This window comes from Arvicanthis niloticus, chromosome 18 (assembly GCF_011762505.2).
Source record: "Arvicanthis niloticus isolate mArvNil1 chromosome 18, mArvNil1.pat.X, whole genome shotgun sequence".
NCBI lineage: Eukaryota > Metazoa > Chordata > Mammalia > Rodentia > Muridae > Arvicanthis > Arvicanthis niloticus.
In genome coordinates this window covers 14,255,778-14,274,637 of record NC_047675.1, presented here as the reverse complement: position 1 = coordinate 14,274,637, position 18,860 = coordinate 14,255,778, and positions in this window count along the sequence as shown.

Genomic DNA, 18,860 nt, shown 5'->3' with positions numbered 1-18,860 from the left:
AGAGATAGAAGGAGCTTGAGGGGAAGTCTGGTCTCACAAGGGGAAGTGCAGTACATGTACCTGGTGGCCAGAAATCCCACCATCTCTATCCGCAGACATTTCAAAGCAATCTCTGCCTCACACCAGGAGTCAAGCAATCCAAGAGATCCAAGAAGGGGCAATCCTGGCTGCCCATTCACCCTTGGAACCCTATTCGATCAGAATATAACCACAGATAGAACCTGGGATGCACACATGGAAGCTAACAATATCCTAGCTCAGCAGGTATGTTGGTCAGCATGGACTGTGCACACACACACACACACACACACACAACACACACCATACTAATAATAAGTGAGTGTTGGTTCTTGTTTGTTGTTTTGTTTTGTTTTGTTTTGTTTTGCTTTGCTTTGCTTTGCTTTGCTTCTTCTTCTTTTTTTTTTTTCCAAAGCAGGGTTTTTCTGTGTATTCCTGGCTGTCCGTGAACTCTCTCTGTAGAGCAGGGTGGTCTCAAATTCAGAGATCTGCCTGCTTTTGCCTCCTGAGTGCTAGAATTAAAGCATACACTACCACTGCCCAGCTGATTCTTTTTTTTTTTTTTTTTTTTTTTTTTTTTTAAGATGGGGGGATGAGGAGAGGGAGAAAGAGGAGGCACAGTGCAGCCTAGCTTTGTATCAGCGCTGACTCTTCCAGTTTAGGAAAAGGTTGGCTGAAAAGGGAAACTGCATTGAAGAGGAAATCAAGAGTGTTCCTCTGAGTGGAAGGTTTCAACTCTGAAGTATTTGTTAAGTGTCAGAGTCAAGGTAGTGGATCGGGAACTCTGATAACATCTAGCCTGTACTGGAGACAGAATATGTGGGCAAGTGACATTTAAAGACAGTTTATATTCAAAATCATGAAACGAATTGTAATTTCCAGTGGAGTAGACGCATCCTGAAGACCAAGGCCTGGGATGTTCTGAGGCTCAGGAATTGGAGAAGATAACAATGAACAAAAGAGTCTGAACAGGGACAGAAGGAGAAAGGGACAGATCCTGAGATTCAGTGTTTGGGAAGTCCAGGGAAGAGAGCTTTGCAACAATGAGGGAGAGAAGCCTGTCCTGGGATGTGGAGACAAAAGACTCAAAGAGTTCAAGGTCAGCCTGGGTTACATGCAACATTGTCTCAAACAAGACCAAAAAATTTAAGAAAGGAAAAAAGAGAAAAAAGAAAACAAAGGAAAGAAAGAAGGAAGAAAAAGAAAAGGAAAGAAACGAAAGGAAAAGAAAAGAGAGAGAGGAATGAGGGCGGAGCTGCTGGTGCATGCTTGCCACAGATAAGTGAGTGCCAGAGGGCTGGGTGGTGGCCACAGTCGGGTCACTAGTTCTGTGGGAATGGTTGAGACTGGTGATGCCCCAGAGTTTGTTTAATAGACAAAGGGAGTTCACGAACTGGAGATTGCACTGTAGACATCTCTTTTGAAGACATAACTATAAATGAGCTCAAAGAACTAATGAACCTCCTGCTTCTGTGTCCTGAGTCCTGGGATCACAGGTGCATGTCACCCCTCTCTCTGAAAACCATTTTTAAAGCATTGAGAAAAATAGGGAAGCTAACTCAAGCACCTGGGCAAACAGTCCACTAATGTTCAATAGTTGAACCATGAGCCCTGCCCGTGAATGCATATGCATGTGATTCATATGGTAAATGTCATTCTAGCTCATACTTGAAAGAAACCATATATGATGAGTTATAGGCTAGACAGATGGCTCAGCAGTTGAGAGCATTAGCTGCTCTTTCTGAGGACCTGGTTTCAATTTCCAGGCCCTACATAGTAGCTCAGAATTGTATAATTTCAGTTCCTGGAGATCTGACACCCTCTTCTGACTTCCCTGGGCACCTAGCACACACATGGTACACAGACAAACATGCATACACAAAAAATTAAATTAAAAAAATTAATTGTTGTTAATTAATTGTGCTGTCATTGTTATTGTCTAACCAGGCATGCACAGTCAAAGCTGTATAGATACATATATACACACACATATCAGAGAGCTAATCACCCCATTTAAACCGCTTGCATGAAAAATGATGGGGACGATGTGGTTTACTGAAGCCCCTGACTGTCAACAACATGCCAAAGGCTTGGTCTCGAGCTGGTGGCACCACTGAGAGGTGTCTGACTTGTGTGGGTGTTGGCCCCTCCATGGATAACCCATTGGTGAATAGCACTGTTTGGGCTATTAGGGCAATTAGTTGGAGAAAGTGGGCCTATGGGTTGTTTCTCTGATGGGTACATCTTCAACTTCCCCCTTCCATATCTTCTTCCAGGTGGTCCTTCACTTGCTATAAGCCTAAAAATAGTAGAGCCATCATGCTGTGCACTGAAGCCCTGAGATGGAGTGAAGATTTCTCCTTTAAGTTGATTTGTGGATGAAAATTTAACACCAGAGCTCTGTTCACTCATCATCAAAAGGAACACGAGAACCTGATGGGTGGGGTGGGACTCCGGGTAAGGGAAGCAGTGGAACCTGACATACCTTACAGCTAGGGAGCCAGGGCATTCTTAAAGGGGTTCCTCTGAGAATAGGAAGCAGGCTTATCTGTGGGAAACTCCCACCAGGAGTTAAGAAAAGTCCTTAGTAGGATTTTAAATGTATTTGATGTATTCATGTTACTTTATGTGTGTTTTATCTGCATGTATGTATGCATGTGTACCATATGCACAATTAATACCCATGGAGGTCAGAAAAGGGCATCAGATCCCTTGGAGCTGGGGTTACAGAGGGTTGTGAGCTACCATATCATGCTGGGAACTGAACCTGGGAGCTCTGCAAGAGCAGCAAGTACTCTTAACCTCTGAGCCATCTCTCCAGCTCCCATTTCAGTAGTTTTGAAGGAGCTGAATCAGAAACATTCTTAAGTTCTGCAACAGGAATGTTATTCAGTGTGATTTATTAGAGAAAATGCCATATACAGATTAAAGTTTTCTATAATGATTTTGTTCAAACAAGGTATAAGGCTAATTATTACCCTACAGGTCATTAAATATATTCAAGCTACTTGAGTAGGAAACGTCTGAATTTCTGCAGGGTTGCAATTCAAACAGGTTTCTGGGGTTTGGTTTACTTGAAACTCGCTCTTATGTATCGACAGCATCAAGAAGTCCCCATATAGACCAGCCCTCTCTGGAACTTGCTTAGATCTCTGGCCTCTGTCTCCCAGGTGCTGGGGTTACAAGCATAACCAGACAGCCAGTAAGGGACAATTCATGATCAGAATATATCGGCTGGTCAAGGGTTAAGCCACAGACATCCCTAGGAGATCTAGTATTGATTTTGGCGTTTCCTTGGGATTTCTGTTGCTGTGATAAAACACCATAACCAAAAGCAGCTTGGGGAAGAAAGTGCTTCTTTTATCTGAAAGAAATAGTCCATCACTAGAAAGAAGTCAAAGCCAGAACCACAAGAGTGGAAGAACCTAGAGGCAGGGGCTGAAGGAAAAGCCATGAAGGAATGGTGCTTTCTGGCTCGCTCCCCATGACTCACTCAGCACACACTTAGCTTTTGTCAGCTTATCTCCCCAGGACAACAAAGAAGGCAGGCTTTTAGATTAAGGAGTGTTGGAGCAACCCTTAGAAGGCTGAGGCAGGAGGACTGGGATCGGTCTGGGCTCCATAGTGAGACTCTGCCTTGGGAAGAAAAAAATGTTTTCCCAGAAGATAACAGGAAGGAACAGTGTTTCCACTGGCCCACTGATATCTTTTGTTTGAAACCATGATAGGCATTTCCTGTCTCTGGTGCTCGCCTCCCATCTCAGCTAGGTTGCAGAGGCAGTCTTGTCCTGGATTCTTCCGGCTGCATGATTCCCACCAAAATTGACTTTGCCAGGACTTTTTTGCTTGTTACAAAGAAATGGCTTCTCACACCGAGTCTGACTAGCGCCTTTTGAATCATAATGGGATGACCAGCAGCTGGGACCCAAAATTGAAACAAAATAAAAGTGAAAGGAGAACTGGAGAAATTGCATGGAAGAGAACATGTTACAGGGTTTGGCGGTACAAGCCTGTGAGCCCAGCACTCAGAAGGCAAAGACAGGAAGGTCATAAGTTCAAGGCTAGCCTGGGCCACATTGCTAAATATTGACTCGAAAATAAGTGAATAAAGTGGCAAATAACAGACACTGGTGGTTGCTGTTTTTATTTCCTACAAGCGTGTACAAGGAAAAGCAAACCAATATATTTTAGAAAGAAGAGTGAGAGCAAATGCCAGGGACAGATTCAGTCATTAGCAGCCAGAGCATAGCCTGGTCCAAGGCAGCAGTGATGTCATATACTTCTGGGAGAGAAGATGAAGTCATGTATATGCAGCTTCCAGCATGTGTCTGTGACACAAGCTTTGTGTACAAGTATCACATGCTCAAGTTTCTTAACAATGTTCAGTTAACATTCAATTGTCCTTTCATCTTGCAGCCTGAAGAATCATCAGAAGAAGTCTGATGCCCAAGATCCTACACACGGTGGGAGATGCAGCAGGACCATGAGCCGCTGCTCAGAGCTGAAAAACTGCAGAATTCAACCCACATTTCATTCTTCATGGTTGCTGCTGTCTCTACTGGGTTGGAGGATCTACTATATCTCAGCAATACATGGTTAATCTCTTTGACAGAAACAAAGCAAGTGGCCAGTGAGTTAACAGCTAATCATGCTGCAGAGATTGTTCTGTGCTTCTTCATAACACGATGTCTTGTGTTAATGTGTGTTTGGGGCTTCAGTTACCCTTGAACTTGTTGATTTCAAATGTATCAGCATTCTCAGACATGGCTGCCTGCTGCCCTCTAGGTACTGGGCAGCTCTAGACCCTCCAAGCGCCAGACCAAACATGAACAAGAAGGAGGAGAAAGAGGAAGAAAAGGAGGAAGAGAAGGAGGAGGAAGAAGAAAAGGAAGAAGAGGGAAAGGAAGAGGAGGAAGAGAAGGAGGAGGAGGAAGGGAAGGAAGAAGAGGGAAAGGAAGAGGAGGAAGAGAAGGAGGAGGAGGAAGGGAAGGAAGAAGAGGGAAAGGAAGAGGAGGAAGAGAAGGAGAGGAAGAGGAAGAGGAAGAGGAGGAGGAAGGGGAGGAGGAAGAGGAGGAGGAAGAAGGAGAGGAGGAGGAAGAGGAAGAAACAGGTAGTGCTTCAGAACAAGGAGTTAAAAGAACAGCCTTTCAGGCCTGGGGTTGTTCTTCTTCCATTATTGTACTGACATATTTAGAAATACTTAGAGGCTGGAGAGATGGCTCAGTGGTTAAGAGCACTAGTTACCCTTTCAGAAGACCTGGGTTTGATTCCCAATAATACCACATGGCAGCTCACAACAAGCTGTAACTCTAATTCCAAGGGATCTGACAATCTCTTCTGGCTTCCATGGGTACCAGGTACACATACAGTACACAAACATATGTGCAGACAAAAACACCCACACACATAACAACAAAAAGTAATTTAAAAATGTTTAGTCAGTATAGAAAATTGGACTATTGCTTAGCAACCAATTTATTGAGAAACTTAGATCTGAAAGATCTGTGACAACAAGCAGGATCTAAAGGGAGATATGCTGAGGAGAGTGGTGGAGTTTATGCTGACTGAGCCAGTGTGGCCTCTAATAGCAATCGAGTCAATATGAACCGATCTGTGTGGGAGAACAGCACTTAGCTCATTTACTCTCGATACCATCCCTCAAAGCGAATATGACAACCACTTCCATTTTCTCAGAAGAAAACAGAGACACAGAAGAAAGAGGTGGCAGCTGGCCACTCCTCTGGCATGATTGATGTGTAGCCTTGAATTGTAATAAACTCTTTCTTCCTTAAGGTTTTTTGGCGGAGAGGGGGTGTGGGAGGTTGTCAGTTAGTTTGTCGCTAACACAGGGAGAATTTATTCTGGCTCAGTGTTTCAGGAGGTTGAGTCATTGCTTGGCCCTGTGTGCTTAGGCAGAGAATCCTGGTGGCAGAAGACCGGGATGGAGGAAGCTGTCCATCTTATGAACGCAAGAAGCAGAGCACAGGGAGAGAGACTCAGGATGAGAAGTATTTTGAAACACAGGCCAAGGCTACAGAAGTGGCTCGGTGGGTAAGAACACTCATTGTACAAGCGTAAGGACTTGACTGTGAATTCCCAGCATACACGTAAGAAGCTGAGTGTGACACCAATGCTTCATATTGGATCTATTTCACTTTCCCTGTGAATCAGCAGCCTCTGGGGGGCGGGATAGCATCTCTTCCAGACCCTGATTCAGGTTGTACCAGCTGGCCTTTCCCCATTCTACCTAAGCTGTGTTTTCAGATTCCAGTGAGTAAAACGCTCAAGAAGGAGACTTTGGGATTCTGGTGTCTTGTCCTATCTAAGTTAGGTCTCTGCTGTGGGAATAAACACCATGACTAGAAGAAACTTGGAGGGCATGGGGAGCTGATGAAGCCCTCAGTAGATATGTATTGTTGCCACAAGCAGAGCCATGTAAAGAATCCCAATGTATCAGACTCACAGAAATGGCAAAACCTTTCCCAGGTAAGGAGCAGAGAAATGGCACAAGTAAGAGTTTACACTCCTGGTCTGAGTGTTTATAAATGATTGGCTGATTGTGTGCAGACACTAGCAACACATCTTCCTTCTCCTGGTGCCAGCGGCTTGGACTCCTCTGTTACCAAGACCTTCTACATAGACTAGCTAGCCTCTCCTCCTTGTACTGTACACAGTAAACATACCGAGTTCTGGGGTGTGATAGGGACTCTTCATTCATCATGAGCACAGCCCACCGGATCTCAGCCTTTCTGTGTGTGTGTATCTGTAGAGCAAATCTCTTGTGTACGGTATGGAGGCATCACCTGTCAATAAAAAGCCAATTGGCCAATGTGCTGAGGCAGAAAATAGGAGGTGGGAATTCCGGTAGGAAGAGAGGAACTCTGGGTTAGAGTCAGGTGAGGAAAGAGATTCATGCCCAACTCAGAGGAGGCAGTCACAAGAAGCTGAGAAGAGGTAACCAGCCAGGTGGCCCTCATAGAACAGAATAGAGGGGTTAATTAAGTTATGAGCTACTGGGAGAACAAGCCCAAGCTTATGACCTAGGCATCTATTCATTTATAATTAAATCTTAGAGTCATTATTTCGGGAACTGGGGCGTGAGGTAAGAAGTCCATGGTTACATGTATCTCTTGTTTGTCTTGTGTCTGTCATTTCCTCGTTCCCACATCACCTAAGAAAGGTTTTCAGAACCAAGCTATGTAGTACCTGGCTGGGGAGAAGAGGGTTTAATTTCATTTTACAGCCCACTGTCCACCAAGAAAGGAAGTCATAACAACTACTGAAGTAGAGGCCATGGAAAAACACTGCTTACTGACTTACTACCCATAGCTTGCTCAGTTTGCATTCTTAAGCACTCTGGAACCACCTTGCCAGGGGTTTCCCTGGCCCACAATGGGCTAGACCTGCCCAAATCAATCATTAATCAAGGAGACACCCAATGGGCTTGCCTACAGGCCAATCTCTGTAAGGCATTTTCTCAGTTAAGGTTTCTTCTCCAGTGAATCTAGCTTGTGTCAAGCTGACAAAAATATAGCCAATGTATATCCCATCCTCAGACTTGTGTCTGCTTTTCCATAAGCCTCAGCCCCTTTCTGGAAGGTCTGACGCAAGGAAGGATGGAGACTTTCCAGCGTGGGTGACAGGTGCCTGTAATGGGACCTTTAAGTCTGGATGATGGCTTTGCAGACACATCCAAGCTCTGAGGTCACTTCCCCTGATAGTAGAAACTTGGCACCTGCCGGCATACTTGGTGGATCAAAATGCCAAGAATGCCCGAGATCCAACACCTCCAGCCCTGCTGCTTGGGAAAGGGGGTTGTGACAGCCCACTCTCTCTGTGTGCTCAGAGCTCAATCTTAGAAACAGGACAGAATCCACTAAGACCAGGGAAGCGGAAGAATGCAACAGAGACCAGCACCTGCCTGTGCTCCACAAGACCCACCTTGGGTTCAAGGGCATCTGCTGGCAAGAGAAAAAGCTAATCTCTTCTGAAGACGCAGAAGCTCTGAAATGCTATACAGCCTGGCTCTCAAAACCCCTTTATTGTTTATGCCACCAACAGTTGCTAAGAGACCAGGCAGGCTTACAGGCGCCACAGAAGGGGATCCCCAGGGTGCCGCACAGAATCGAGCCCCAACAGCTGTCTGGGGCTCTGCCCACATCCTTGTCTCTCTTCTGGAGCCAGAGGTCTCAGCCTGTGGCTGCTCTGAGAAACCACTTGCTTGGAGTGTGTGGACTGTGCCCAGCCATCCTCAGAGAGGAGAAGGCTTGAGGGACCTCTTTGAACATAGACTTTCTTCTCAATAAAATGGGGATATCCAATTACCAGCTGGCTGGCCTCCCAGTGTGATGGCTAGGAATTAAACCAGTAAAGGGCCAGTGGGTGGCTCAGCATGTGAAGGTGCTTGCCACACAAACTTGGAGATCTGAGTCTGATCCTGGGAACCAACAAATGGGTAGAAGAGAGATTCAGTTCCACAAAGTTGTCCTCTGACCTCCACAGACGTGCCATGACACATTCACCACCATCACCCCACTCACAAAATTATGAAAATTACAACAATACCTGAAGAGATCTCAGCGTATTGCTGGCAGAGTCCCACACCAGTCACTGTCACAATCAGTAAGAGAACTGGAGAGCCAGACATGACAGTGCACATTTGTAATCTCAGTGTTTGGATCGATAGTTCCAGGCCAATCTGGGATACACAGGGAGACCCTGTTTCAAAAGGGCAAATGGATAAAAAGATGAATGAACTAAGAAAGGGAAGACACACTGCTTGACCAAACAAGATTTACAAATAATATCTAGTGTGAATTCTCATGACATTCTTGCACATATGTGTGTATACTAGCAAATTATAACAAAATATAGGATATTTTCCATAATATACTTTTTATTAAATACAATCAGCACAAGCATGTATACTGTGTAAGTAAATTTGTTTCAAATACAATTTGCAGCTATTCATAATTTGTTAATAATTTCATCAATAGAAGATTATGGGTAGGTACCTTTTAATAGAAATTTCTTTTATTAGCATATATCAATTATATTGTATTTCACGCATGATTGCAATAATGTATATAATATACTTTTCTATTAAAAATAGATTTTTTATACAGTAATCTGATCATGGTTTTCCTTCCTCCAGATCATTCCTATCACCCCTCCAACCAAAATCCACACCCTTTTTTTTGTTCTTTCTTTCATTAAAAGCAGGTATCTATAAAATTAATTAATTAGCTGAGTATAGTGGTGCATGCCTTTAACGCCAGCACTTGGGAGGAAGAGGCAGGCGGATCTCTGTGAGTTCAAGGTCAGCCTGGTCTACACGATGAGTTCCAGGACAGCCAGAGCAACATAGTACCTTGTCTTGGAATAAAATTAATTAATTAATTAATTTAAAAGACAAACAAATCAGAGTAGGACAAAAAAAGAAAACAAATAGACAAAGTCAAATATAAACCACAAGAAACACATACAAATGCAGAGACACACGTATTCACACAAACAGAAAATCAGAAGCCATAATATATAAGCAAAGGACCTATAAGGTGTAAAGGGGGGGCATTAAAAACCTCCGAAAATATCACTGGGTTTGTTTTTATCTTGGCCATCTACAGCAAGGTATGAGGCCTATCCTTAAGAGAGGGCTCTATACCCGGTGACTCCATTGAAGAAAACTAGTATTTCCTTTATGGGCAGTTAGCAATTGGTGATAGCTTCTGGGTTAGGGATGGGGGCTTATGTCCACTTTCTCTCTGGGTGCTGGGACCCCATCTGGCTTAGACCTGTGCATGCCCTGAGCATGCTAACACAGTCTGAGTTCACATGTGTGTCAGTCCTATTGTATCCAGAAGGTCTTGTTTCCCTGGTGTCTTCCATCCCCACTGGCTCCTATAGTCTTTCCTCCTCCTCTTGCAAGGTGTTTCCTGAGGCCTGAGGGGAGACCCCTGATGGAGATGTACCATTTAGGACTGGATGATATACTTAGTGGTTCTTGGCCTTCCAAATGCTGCGGCCCTTTAATAAAGTTTCTCATGTTGCGATGACCCCCCAATCATAAAATTATTTTGTTGCTTCATCATAGCTGTAATTTTACTACTGTTATATGCAGATATCTGATGTGGAAGATATCTGATAGATGACCCCTGTGAAAGAGTTGTTCAGCCCTCAGGTTGAGAATGGGCAGCTTAGACTCTTTCAAGTGTATGTATACCCAGGAAGTGGCTCATATGGTAGTTCTAATTTTAGTGGTTTGAGGAGCTTCCATATGGATTCCTATAGTGGCTGCAGTAGTTTTTCTTATTTATTTATTTATTTACTTACTTACTTTTGCTTATCTGCATTTTCCCTTTTCTTCCAATGGTTGATCGCTTGGGTGTCTTTTGTAGAACATCCTGGCAGGCCACTCATCCAGGCAGTTACTCAACTCTGGTCTTAGCCCTATTCCTCTGGGCCAAATGACTGAGTCCCTGCTGAGGTGGCCTCCCTCAGGCTGGGTTGTGGTTTCCCAGCAAAAATCCTTTTTCAAAGAAATCGCCAGAGGGAAGTGGAGAGAGGTGCACTTGAGGTGTGAACAGGCAGAGCAGGTGGAATTCCGGTGCAGAAAGAGAAAGCTGAGCCCTGGGGCTTCAGGAGGTTCTTCAGCCTTCATTTCTGTGGGAGGGATACTGGTTGTTGGTTATGGGCCTTGGTGTGCTCTCTGTAAGCCTTGCTTGGTTCACAGTAAGTGCCTCCCAAATGCTTATTACTCTGGCTTTTTAACAAAATAAAACAGTGAAATGGTATACAGCCAAACTTTGATGTTTGAGAGAGGCCTTAGGGGAAGCAGGGGCCACTAAGCTCCACAGAACAGAGGCAGTTCAGGAAGGCACTGAGCTGGGTACAGGCCATGGCACAAGTTATGCATAGGTGTTGCAGAGTCAGCCTTGGGCGGTTACTTTCTCTTTCTGCCTGTTTCTCCACAAGCTATCCACCCGTAGGAGGGTTGAAAACGCTGTTGGGTAGGTAGCAGGGACAAATCTGGCTTGTCACCATGATGACACTTTTTGTCTTTGTTTTGCCATCTCATAGCTGCCAGGCAAGCAGCTCACCTGTGAACTGCACCCCACCTGTGAGCTGCACACCCGCCCAGAAAGTTTACTGAAAGATTTCTCCCTGTCAGACTTTTGACTGCTTCTCCTAACCTCCTCAGATTATGTACATCTTAATACATGGGTTTGACTGGGACTGGAGAGATGGCTCAATAGTAAAGAGCACTGACAGGTTCAAGTCCCAGTACCAAAATGGCGACTTACAACTGTCTGTTACTCCAGTTCCAGAGGATCTGACACCCTCATACAGACATACATGTAGGCAAAACACCAGCACACATAGAATAAAAATAAGTAAATTGTTTTTAAAAAATGATTGTTTGGGGGCTGGAGAGATGGCTCAGCAGTTAAGAGCACTGACAGCTCTTCCAGAGGTCCTGAGTTCAATTCCCAGCAACCACATGGTGGCTCACAACCATCTTTCATGGGATCTGATGCCCTCTTCTGGTGTGTCTGAAGACAGATACAGTGTACTCACATAAAATAAATAAATGATGTAAAAAAAAATGATTGTTTGATGATCCATTTTATGTAATTCTATGTTACATATAAGCACCAAATATTTTACAGTACTGGCCTGTACTGCGTTTTAAGGACTGTTATTATCTATAAATCAGGACAAATGTGCAGCTATCTCTTGGCATCCTGGGGCTTGGGAGTGAAGGTTGGCACTGAGACCTTCTGCAGCTCTCAAAATCCAAAGGTGCTTGAGTCCCCTGTATAAAATGGAACAGAATTTGCAAACATTTCCACACAGTCTCCCTTTTGTATATTTTTCTTGTGGCACCAGGACACTCAACTCTCATGCTTTGAATCCTCTGCCAATGAACTACACTTCCAACTCCAGCTCTTGTGATGCGTGTTTTTGATTTTTTAAAAATGGGGTCTTCCTATTGTATTCCAGGCTCACCCCAAACTCAAGATCCTCCTGCCTCAGCCTCCCAGTGTTGGGTGCTTGTACAAGCCTGTGCCAGCACACTCTGCTCCTCTTGGATGTAGAGTCTGTGGGTGCAGAGGGTTGTACTGGTGACCCTTCAACAGAGGGTCACTGACATATGTTTGGCTCAGTACTTTGTAAGATATTAGAAAATTAAATCAATGACAACAGTTTATGATAATTTTGTTGGTTGTTTTGTTTTTCCTTGGGGTTTTGGTTGGTTCGTTGGTTGGTTTTGTTTGTGTTTTTTGACACAAGGACTCATCATATAGCCCAGGCTGGTTTGGAACTTGCTATTAACCAAGGCTGCCCTCAAATTCTTCATCTTCCTGTTTCTGCCTTTGACTGTTGGGATTATGGGCTCAGCTCATGATATTTGATGTATCATCAGGCAATAGGCTAAGATAGAATGGTTACCAAGAGTTTAAGACCAACTTGAGCTATGTATCAAGACCCTGTTTCAAATAAGAAAGAAAAAAGTTATGTCACAACAAAGAAATGGCATGAGGTAAAGTACATATTAGTTATCCAGATTTATAAGTGCCACAGTATGCATATATTTTGAACCACACTGTACATGACAAACATAAGTAATTTTTATTTTCTAGTTACAAAAAATATTTTTTCTAAAGGAAGCTAGGCCAGGGTCAGGGCACACAACTATAAGCCCAGCACTTTGTAGACTGAAGAAGGAGGACCTGGAACTCAAGGACAGCCTAGACTCTAAGCGAGGCCTGTGCCAGCCAGAGATACACAGTAAGATCCTACCATGGAAGAACAAAAGAAACAATGGACGCAGAAGAAAGAAAGAAGAAAGAAAAGAGAAATTACATAACAGAGGAACATGCACATTTAGAATAACTGCACAGAGATGCACGAACTGACTCTACAGGTCCCATTATAGTGTTGGGCCAGGGCATTTACAGATTAAACACATGTTATTTTGTGTAATGTTATAATGGGTTGTTTTTATGTCTGTGTGATACTATGGTGTAGATTGGTGCTTTGTTTTTTTATTTTTGGAATTAGCCCTGTGCATACAGCTTCAGGGTAGGAGGGGTCACCCGAAAGAGCTAAGCATGATTGACAGTTTAGGACTTTAAACCCTGAGAGATGGGAGGAACTGAAGGTAGAGCCATTCACCAGTAGCTAATAACATAAGCAGTCAGCCTACACAAAGAAGCCTCCTTAATCCTTACAGGGCTGTTGAGATGGCTCAAGGGATAAAGCACTTGCTACCAAGCCTTGACAATCTGAGTAAAAACCCAGAGACCACACGGTGAAAGGAGAGATCAAACTCCTTTGAGTTGTCCTCTGACCTCCATGTAGATGTACGAAACATATCCGTATACACATAAGTGTACGGATAAGTGTAATTAACTTTTCAAAAACCCACAACAGAGCAAGTTGGGATTGCTAGGCACATGGAAGTCTTTGGCGTTCCCAAAGGGCCTGGGTGCTGTGTCCCTCCCACCTGCTGTGCCCTGGTACTTCTTCATCTCTCTTCTTTACAATAAAGTAGTAGATGTATCTCCCTGGGCTCCATGAGCCATGCAAGCAAATTGATTAGCTCTGAGGAGGGTTAGAGGAATGGAGTTTAGAGACTTATCATCAAAGGGGGCTTGTAGTCTTAGTAGCAGGAGATGGGGAATCAAGTGTTGAGTTCTGAACCTGTGAGATGTCCCCATCTCCAGGTGAATAGAGCCAGAACTGACTGGGATCAAGGAGGCTGAGAGTAGGAAGGAGTCCCACCTTTTCTGTAGTGTTGAGATTGAACTCAGGCCTTCTCCTACCCCTGGATCTCATCCCAGGCCCTACATCTTGGGATTTAATAAAAGTGTTCTGTGTTGTGATTTCAGAGGAAAAACAGGTTTACGTCTCCAGTAGCTCAGTTACGTATGTTTGATTTCAGAACAATAAAGGAATTTCAAAGTATTTGTTATAAAGTGGGTCATTAGCAATTATGTCAAGCTGTGGGAGGAGTCAGTGTAGGGGGACCTGGGTTGAGAACTTCTGCTGACAGGCAGTCATGATTTCAGCTGTGAACCCCAATCCTGCTTTCCTTGGCCCTTGAGTGAGATTCAGAAGCCTTTCTTCTCATAGACCTTGAGCCAACCCTGAGGAGGCCATATTAGAGCCAAAGTCTGTTCTCAGGAGCTTTCAAAGATGAGGTCCCAAAACCCAGTGGAATTTACCAGCTGAGAAAACCCTGTGTAAACTGAAGCCAACCCTGCACACAGGGAGTCTCCTGATGATGCTATTAGCTCAAATGGCTTCCACGAGGGACAGTACTTAAACCAAAGCTAGAAGGGAGGGAAAGTATCTGTAGTGTGTCCCTGGAGTTCTGATTGCCAGGGTAACCGTGGCTACAGGAGTATGATCTCAAGGGCCACCAGGCATCCCTGCTGGAGCTCACATCCTAAGTCAGAGCATCTTAAAAGTCTGTCTCCTGGCTGAAGGTAGCGCTACACACTTGTGATCCCAGCAACCCAGAGGTAGAGACAAGAGAATTGTGAGTCAGAGGCCATTGAGGTTATAAAGCGAGATCTCCATGTCCTGGGGGCACACGAGGAATACAAAGATGATGATTCTGTATTTAAAAGTAAAACATGGCAGAATTCCCTTCTTTGAAAGGCCATCTTCAGTGCAAAAGTCATGACCTGTCCACAAACATTCATGTCATGGCAAAATAGTTAGAGGTCTTCTCTGGTCCCCAAGCCTGAAAGCCTTGTGATGGAAGGAACAAACATAAAAACAGGCCAGTTTCACAGTGATGCGGAACTATGGTAACTATCTGAACTTGGCACAGTGAGGACACAAGTCAAAGGTCTATCTGAGAACGTCACAAAAGAGCTGACTTTTCAGCTAAACTTTGAACCATCAGGGTATGGCATCTGGGAGATACATGGAAGGACGTGGAAGATGAAGACAGGGCAGGTGAGGGCAGGGTGTGTCAGCACACTCACGGAGAGTTTTGTAAAGGTGGTATCAGAGTGCCAAGTGGGACAGAAGTTCTGGCAGACAATGGTATGGGAACAACTGGAGAAGGCCAGATAACACGAGGATGAGCCCTGAGTCCCACACACCAGAACGGATGCCCTCAGCTGCCGGTGTCTGCTCTTTGGGGTGTGGCTCTCCAACCTGAACACAGGGAGTGGGCAGACAGGATGCTGCAAGATGAGAATGCATTTCAGAAGAGGCTGTGGTGTGGAGGCTCCCTCGGGAAGCTCCCTTGTGCTGGGTGGACACAGGCCGTTCCTCCCTAGACTCTGTGGTTATTCTGAACCACCCCAGTTCCTCAAAGCAATGGTATGTTCTCTAGAGAAATGTCACCATGTCACCATGCCCAGTGACAGCAAACTAGGCTGCCTGTCTGCATATCTCCGTAGTGTCTTAGGGGAGAGGAACCTGTTCCCCTAACACGCAAGTTAGCTTTTCATGTTGACACAGACACTGCTCTCAGCCTACATAGAATAAAAGGTCATTTATTCCAAGCTGACTATGGCTAGGGGACATAGATTCAGGTTGCCTCAAAAAGCAAGTGTGACATGGACATAGTTATGTGAGCTTTCATCAGTCACTAAAAGGAAAGTCGTAAGTCAGTGCATTAATGACAACCAGATACACTGATGAATGCCACAGGCAAGCACGGTGGAGCAAAGTAGGAACTCTCAGCTGTGGTCTCAGATGCTATCTGATGACATTCTTAGCTTTGGAGTTGGTGGAAGCTAGTGACCTGTAGGTTAGTACAGTTCAAAGATTTTTAACTGATAGTAGAAAGGATATTAGAGCAGACATAGAGGTCAGAAATGAACAGCTGGGAGCAAGACAAGAGATAACTCGGCTCTAGATCTGCAACATTCCAACCCTCCGGCCAGGAAAGTTCTAATCAGCCAATCAACCTATGGAATCTTCAACACAGACGTGGGGTTTTTTGTCTTGTTTTGTTTCGTTTTTCTGGACATGTTATTTGACAAGCACACCATGTAGGGCAACTTTGGGTACCCACCTCTTTCTCAGGGTTGCCTATGATTTCTTGGTGGTGGGGGAGTTGTTATCACATGATTGTTATCAAGGACACAATGACCCAGCTGTCCTCAGAGCTTGCTGCTGAGGACAGTCCTCGGAACATGAGAGTGCCCAGCAGGACCCCTCTGCTCCCCATCCTAGGAAGCTTTGTGATTGCTTCTAACCTGAGGCTTAAATGAGGTATGGGGGTCAAAGGTCTCCTCTCTCACAGTTCTCTACTTCAGGGCCTCTGTGCCCCCTGTGTTAAGCAATAAAACAATCCTTAATGCTTGCACAAGAGCGTAGGCCTTGAAGTGCAAAAGCCAAGAAAAGAATTCTCCCTCTGTCTCTCTGTCTCTCTGTCTCTCTTTTCTCTCTCTCTGTCCCCCCTTCTCTCTCTCTGTGTGTCCCCCCTTCTCTCTCTCTCTCTCTCTCTCTCTCTCTCTCTCTCTCTCTCTCTCTCTCTCACACACACACACACACACACACACACACACACACACACACTTTCATTGTTTCCCCTCAGGCATCAGGAATTCTGGGCTCAGTTGCCTGAATGAGGTCAAAAGCACCTCGGTTCGGTCTGGATATTTTCCTGATGATGAAACGAAGCCAGAAAAGCAAACTCAACTCCCTCTAACAAAAACAAGCAAGCGACTCTAACCACAGACTGCGGCAGCCCTGGCCCCACAGCCCATGCGACTGCACGTTGGCTTCTCCCCACATGGCCTGGCTGCCCCATGACTGGGAAGGGGTCCAGTGGGACAGGAGTGAGCTTTCAGGTCAGCCTCCATTGCTCTCACTCTCTTCCTTCAAACACTATAAGTTCCAGGAGTTGTGTTTCCTTGGCCGTGACCTGGCTTCCGTGCCCAGAAGTGATGGGAGATGACCAGCAGGAAAAGCTATCTTGCTTGTAATTAGAGGCAGAAATGAGCTAGTTCCTCAGGTTCACTTTTAACAGTAAAACAAAGCAAAACAAACTTACTTTCTGCAGCCATTGACAATCATTGCATCGAATAGTCAGCCACCAGCCACAAACCATCCCACACCCAGACACAGGAGCTGCTTTCTGAGCTGTCTGCCTGTGGAGGAGGGACCGGGTTCTGCTTTTTATGCCCCTTACATGGCCCTGGGAAGGAGATTTCTGCTTGCTAGGCCTCAGTTTTCTCACCTGCAAAGTGGGGAGAAGAATGCCGGCTTGGATGGACCACAGCAGTAACAGAGAGAAAGAACTAGGTGCACACTTGGTCCTGTGCACAGTTAGCCCCATAAATGTTGCCTTGGATTATTAGGTGGCCGAATGAATTTCAGGTATGAAGCCAGCCTGGGTGCTTAGTGTGTTTAAGGCTAGCCTGGGCTACAGAATCAAAAAATAAAAAAAAAAAAAAAAAATGACTTGTTAGGTGGCTGAATTATTACTTCTCAGTGGCCCTTTTGAATTTCTGAGGAATCTGGTACTAAGGAAATCAATATTTTATTGTTAAAACAACAGCTGAGAATGGTGGCACACATTTAATCACAGCCCTTGGGAGGCAGAGGGAAGCAGAGTTCTTACAGTTTAAAGCCAGCATGCACTACACTGAGAGACCCTGTCTCAAAAACAACTCAAAAACAAACAAAAGAACAAAACAAAAACAAACAAATAAATAACAAGGCTAGAGAGATGGCTCAGTAATTAAGAGCGCTTGCTGCTCTTGCAAAGACCCATGTTTGGTTCCTGACAGTGACATTCACCAACTTTCTGTAACTGCAATTCCAGGGGATCTGATACCACCTCTCCTGGCTTCCATAGGCACCACGCATGTATATTGCATGGATTCATATATGTAGGGTAATACTCATACATATAAAATAGAAATAAAAATTTTAAACAAACAAACAAGGATGCTTGGGGAGGAAAGGAGGGCTGGAGACTAGACAGGAGCTCTGGGGATTTCAGGCTGTAGGAAGGAAGCAGGGTGACATCACTTAACCTATAAATAACAGTATTGCCGCCAAGTTCTCTCATCCTGCAAAACAATGAGCCTCTTCCCCTCTGCTGCCAGCAAAGGATGCTGGAGTCTCATCCCATGTCTCCACCCACCCAGCACAGCCACTCTAAAGTAATCAGAAGAGTAATCTTCATTACTCTGAAGTAATCAGAGTCTTGTCTACCAACAGAGGGACCAGGAGAGGGTGCTGAGGCCTAGCCGAGTAAGAGGAAATCTTTAATGGTCCCATAGCCTTCCTTGGCCACCCAGAGAAAGACCTCATAAGGCTGGCTTCCAGAGGCTTCACCAAGTCCCTTGGACATCAGTTGGGCCTTTGGACTCCCTGCCAGCTCCTGGGCCTCAGGCTACTTTGACAGGAAAGTAAGAAAAACGTCCCTCAAAAGTCTAGACCTGGGTCTGTTCTCAGCAGCAGCAGTGATATATAACACTACCACTGTGTCTGCCACCACTGCCACCCTGATGATTCACGAGGCAGTATGGTAAATGCTAGTAACTGGTCACACCAGCACCACGATCCCTGAGACTTACTTCCCAGCCCACCACAAAGCCCTGTCTCCAGAAAACGGTGGGTGTCAGACCACGATTGCGCACCTATGCTGTGTTGGATGCTGGTCTGGATCACACGTGTAGTCACTGCTACTAAACACTGTGAACTGGATGGACGTGAGGAAGCGGCACAAGCTGCCACCGAGACGATGGGGCATTGTGATAGTTGCTCCAGTTTCTTTTTCTTTTCTTTGGCCTTTTCTTTTTCCCTAACATAATATTCTTATTGATTATTTGGGAATTTCACATCACATGCCTTGA